Genomic DNA, 6356 nt, shown 5'->3' on the forward strand with positions numbered 1-6356 from the left:
CATGCAGTGATTAGTCCTGAAATGTAAGTACAAGGATGAGGCTCTGCAGAATGCACGTAGATTTTAAAAAGGGACTCTTCAAAGTGTAAATATAGATTTACAGAATAACTTACCCAATGTTACACAGCTCACTGGCTAGAATAAGCTTGACACAGTTATCAGATTACTTGAGATAGTGATCAAATTTCTAAATAACTCATCATACCTTGCTAATCTGTGAAAGCACGTAAAGGCTGTACCCAATGAGTTGCTCTCTAGAGTTACTAGTGAACGGAGTCTGAGCAGAACAAATGCTACCTCCTCAGTCTTCAGTGAGATCTATAGTTAATATAACATAGCTCTGACCTAGTTCATATGTTCATAATGGCACGATAACATTGTCGGACTGGAGCACTCTTCTGAATGCAAAACCAGCTAGGTGTGAGATGACATCAACGACACCATCACTAGACTATGCAAATTAGACTAGTCTGGAAAAAAAAAAAAAAAAAAAAAAAAAAAAAAAGTAAAAAAGACAAACTGAACAAATTGGACTAAACCAGGGTTCTGAATCTGTCCAATTTTGGATGAATTCAGTTTGGACACATTTGACCTCTGTGTGCCAAGTGAATGAACAGAATTTCCCCAAATCATCCTGAGTTGGGGAAATCTTCAATTTTATTCCAAGTCTTTTTTCTACAGCCTTTCTCCAAATCACAGGAAAATGTAGGTTGGGAAAAATATAAGCTTACTCAAACTGGCCCCATAGATACAGCAGCAAACCTACAGTGTTTGAACAAGATATCACGAGAAAGTATTAGGACTGCTTTAGCTGAAATGAGTAATACATGGCTTGGTCCAACTCCCTACCCTAAAATGTCTCAACATTTCCTTTCACTGGGGTGTTGGTTGGGATCCCCAGTCCAGTGTAACGCCACTGTTTGTTTCAGTTTAGCTAACACTGATTCTAACTGTGTATGGGCCCCACTGTTGCTGTTTCCATACAGTGAGCAAAGCAAGGAAGAAGCAATAAAAAATAGATCAATGTGTATATGCACATGTTGTGTACGTGTTCTGTGTACACATGTGTATGTGTATACATATAAAAGCGAAGCAAGCACTCAGAACTGGTGAGCTTTGATTTTTCACAAACACTATAGAGCCCCAGAGGTGGTGTATCCAGCATTACATCATCCTGCTTCTCCCAAACATATTTAAGTGTATAGCTCCTATGAAACACAACAGCTAAGACCAAAAGACATATGGTCTGGCACTGAATGGCACCTCCTAGGAAAAACACAATGTCTAACACATAACTACTCTTAGGAGGTTGTACAGGCAGCATAGTGATGCTTAAATCACAAGACCACTGTTATCTTCATTCCCGAATATTGCAAATTACTCTCATCGTCCACTTTCCACTCATTACGACAGAAACAAGTTGGTTTATTTCCCAGAGACAAGAGTAAAGGGACAAGTTAATTCTAAAAACATTGGTGGGCTGGCAGCAGATCACTGGCTGGAGATTTTTAAACAGCTTTAAATTCTTCTTGGCCCTTTATACATCTTGTTCAGTTTTTGGCTACCTTTCAATAGAGAATGAGGAATTCTTCACTTTCTGTCCAAACTGTTGTAAAGTTTTGCTATAAAAAGAATTAAAATTGCAGAAACCCATCCAAGAGGTGGTTGAGAGAGACAGAAGAGCAGAAAACAAAAGCTTTCTCCCCAGTACAAAAAAAAACAACCAACCACTACCACCACCAACAACAAAATTCAGCCCCAAACTGGCTGCTTTAGAGCTTGTTGCAGGACGACCACAAATGGGACCTTTCTCTGGCTTCTCAGAGACAGGCCATGGAAACCTCTTGTATTTTGCAGGTCTGGAGGCCTGCAGAAGAGGAGCTGAAAGGTTAGGAGAAGCTCCTAGGTAGCTATTTTTACCAATCCCTTTTCTCTTCAGCTTGAGTGGTTGAATCTTTACCTCCCAATGGAAGGAGAGGCAGGGAAGGAGTAAAACTATGGAGGGGGGAAATGGAGATTCAACTTCTCTGCATGGACAAGAATGTGACTTTATTTGTTTAATTTTAAACTGCCAAAACACTACAAAAGTCTCCAAACCATGCAATGTCCTTTTGCAGTGCCTAAGCTAGAGGATTTTTCTAACTCTCTCTATTACCACTCACCTTCCACCTTCTCCCCCTACCCTTCAGTAAAATAGGCAAAATTAGGATCAGAGCTTGTACAGTAGGCTTACAGTATTTGGAAGGAAAAGGTGGTATGTATAAGCACATTTTTCTCATTAAAATATTTGACTGCATTTACTTACTTAAAAGAAAATGAGCTTTCAGAAATGGCTGGATCCCATTAACTGACATGCTGGTTTTAATGTGTAAAGCATTTCAGTACCATTTTTTGGGAGGAGTCCGTTTACTTACAATATTGGAGGTAATTTGCCAATGTTTAATATGAGTCTGACCATGGTACCCATCTATACACAAAATGGCATCCTAGAGCCAAAACAGCTACACTGGACACCGTCAGACTTTCCGGAGGGAAAATTGTTAGCATGTCAGTTTGGAAAATATCATCTGACCCAGAAGATCAAGCACTGTGACATATATATACACAGGAGATGTGACAGGATAAGAGCCAGCTTGTGATCATCTTACCTCCTTTGGTAGCAGGCTACTTCTCTGAGCAGGCATTTTGGTTTCAGAAGAATTCCCCATGGGACTTCTTACCAGGAGTAGCTCAGGTAGTTCATCTGCCTTCGGGTGATTTTGAAAAATGAGTCTTAAACTCCCAATCAGCATGCCTTTATGGAAACTACAAGGATTCTGCAAAGAAACAAGCAGTCCATATGTACACATGTATTTGTCTGTGGTGCATTTCCATCAATAATATCTTAAGCAGCCCTACAACATATATGGTTCCAGAATTGTTGAACTGCTGCAGATATCTCATGATGTAGAAGCAAAACCCAGTATGATTTTCTGTGTCACCATCCAAAGTGCACATACATGTATGAGTGCAATTGTCTTTAAAGTCCTTTTCTTTAGTTCTTTTCTCTCTTCACAAGCATGATTTCTTGATGCTACAAGTTCTTCCAGTTGCAGTAAACTGCTTTAGGGAAATCTAAGGGGCATTGACAAAAGACTATGCAGGCACATCTGCTACATCCCTGTGACATGCTACCAAGTTAGAAGTCCATGCATCCACGGAGTCCAAATATTGAAGAACCTTCACCATTACTGGGGTGACTCGTCAAGAGGTTTGAGCTCACTTGTTATTATCAGCCATTAAACTTGCTTACCTGTATTACACAGCTGTGCAGTGCTTGCGCTCTTCCCTCCATTTCATATTGGTATCACATCTACTCCCTAGTAAAGGGAAACATTATCTCATGCAACACAGCCCAGATATTTAGGGCTCACACATTAGATGAAATGACATAAAAGTAAGATGTAGGGATTTTTCCCTACGATGTCATTTTTTCAGTGATTATTGGCCATGGTGATTATTGACCCACACAAACATGCATCACTGGGAGGAATCAATCTCTGGAACTTTCAACAGAAGCACTGTAGACTGAGATTACTGAAGAAAAGGCTTAAATCAGCAGCCTCTGGATAGGTACAGGAAAATTAGTTCCTATAAGAATAAACACTAACTAGTAGTTGCATATTTTTTTCACTGCTCTTTTACCCAGGGAGTAGTAAGAGATTTTAGACTACATGAAATGGATCTGATCCAAATTCATGAGATGCTCCGTCCCAGGACAGGTGCTACTTCTCCTTCAATCCCCAGATGTCCTTAGAGAAGGGCATCCCCACAGAAAAGACCGTAAGACTATAATTTTTGTCCCAGTCTGGTGAAAAACATCCTGTACAGAGGACTGACATTGCTTGTACTCTTGTCAGGCTGCCTGGCATGACCCATGGAGCTGAGGTACAGCCTGGCTCTTGTTGTACTAAGGCAAAAAGCTGATTTACATTTATGTTTCAGGAATCTCCACATTTCAACAGTGTGACAGAGTGTCCCCTTGCTGGGAATCCTGCGTGGGTAGAAGATACAATCTGCTGTGCATTCAGTAATGTTCATGCCATGAGCACTATCATGTTCCTGGTGGTAAAACCAACTGCTGCCAATGAAAGGATTAACAAATGAAAAAGGCATTCCTCAATAACCACCATAACATCAGATATTGGAAAAGGAAGGATTGGTATTAATCTGACATCCATTTCAGTATCTCTTGCTATTATTGGCTCACAAAATGGGAAAAGGGTACATACAAGGATGCTAATTGAGAGAAGACAGCACATTACGGGAAGTTTCAGGCGGTATGAAGCAGGCAGCACACAGACATCTTCCATCAGAAGCAAAGAACTAGCCACAACAATCACTACAAGTGTTACAGCCTCCTATTTGATTGATCTGTTTCCTTTCTGGCTTTTATTTGCACACTTTCACTTTGATCTTATTGAGGGTTCAAGTCTCCTTACACCCCCGAAAAGCCAATACAGTTCTCTGTAGAGTAACACAGTTTGAAAGGCACCCTTAGGTATGAGCTGCCATAGCCACACAACCAATGAACGAACCGTACACGTCAGGAACACATATCTGCTGACACAAGCACTTTGCAAAACAGAAAAGAAATGTTGGTTAAGGGGTAGAAGCAAGCCTCACAAGCAGATCAATCATCGTTTCAAAAAGCATGAGCAACAGGTTTTATATACTGATGCCATTAACAGTTGATGAAGAAATTGCATTTTCAGTAAAGCGAACCAACAAGTTCTAATATATTTGTGAATGGCAATAATTATATCAGCATTTTTAAGAACAGGCTGTCAAAAAATATTTTGTTGGTGGTACAAATAGAAAGTCCTGTGGTATGGCATATACATAAAGAGCAGTGGCAATAAACAACCTAAAAATATACATCCACCAGGAATCAAGGAGGGATGGAAAGGCCAGAGGCAACAAGGGGCTTTGATTTAGTGCACCGAGAGGAAATGCATTCTGCCTTCCAGTTTAAAAAGCACGTACACAATCAAAGAGTCCACTACAGATCCATTCAATAGAGAAAATCAGCAGTATAATTGCTATAGCTGTACACCGCAGGTCTCAAAGCCAAAGGAATTCTTTGCATAGCAGCACTGTGAGAATTGCATAAGTTCTCTCATGCTAGGACATTTAGGCTCGGTCCAGAAACAACAAAACTCTGAGGGAAATGGCCTACCTGCTGGGCTGCTGTGGAGCTCGCTGAAATGCTGTTGAAGACATTTGGATAGAAAATTCCTATTTACAGGTACAAGTTCTTAAGTAGACAACTGGAGCAATAAACTGGTGCTCTGAGTGCTCTGGAGAGTTATATTACATTGATTGCCAGTTCTTTGCTATACATAACAGTTAACTCCTTTACAGTAACAGTCAAAGAGAATTGCATTGTTGATGGAGAACAAGCAAAGTTCATCCCTTCAGCAACGTTTTAAAGATATATAAGAAGTCTATCACTAAAACTGTAAAGATAAAACATTTAGGGGAAATATATTCTGTCTTTGAGGAACAATATCCAGAGGTTTTGCAGCACTCGGGTGGCCTGCTATGTTGTATATGGAGCCAAGGCCTGACCCTCTCTTCCCTGTGTGTTTCCTCCACACTGTGGTCCTCCCTAAAAGGGTTTGAGGGAAAGATGATGTCTCCATCAGCTTATAAATATTTCAGTGGGCAGCTGATTTCTCGTGTGCAAGAGGGTGCCCTTTAATGTGCCTGCCCTGTTACTTGGTTTAAGGTTTTTACACTTTGAAAATTCTCTGCTGCATTTATTTCAGTGCCCCTAAGCATACACTCACAAGATCCCAGACTTGTTCAGAGCACAGGTAAGAAGACTCTGTATCAACGTTAAGACTTGAGGTGGCATATAGAAGAATAATAAAAACTTATTTTAAAAAATGGCTTAGAAAACAATCAGCGACATAGGCGACAAACATAGGCGACACCAGCATTATGTAATAAGTAGAGTTGATTCTACCTAGGCTATTTATGGTTCTTTTACTAGTGTATCTGTGTGCATGTGTATAGAGCCTCTTTTGCCCAAGAGCTTCCAAGATAACTACATTTTCCTGTCATATGGGGGAACCTGGAGCTCTTTCCTCCTACAGCAAGTGCAATGAAGCCAGTACTACGGTTCAGTAATCACAGTTCTGGGAACTAAAAAACTCACAGCAGTGCACTGCACTGGCCCTGTCATGGGTATGACTGAAAAGGATATTTAAATAGCTTCAGCAGCAAGTTTCTAAAATTGGTATATTCATCTAGCCACCTACAGATCTAAATCACCAGTTTTGATGCTTTCAGGCATCAGAATCATGTCTATA

Source organism: Aythya ferina (genome assembly GCF_964211825.1).
Source record: "Aythya ferina genome assembly, chromosome: 3".
NCBI lineage: Eukaryota > Metazoa > Chordata > Aves > Anseriformes > Anatidae > Aythya > Aythya ferina.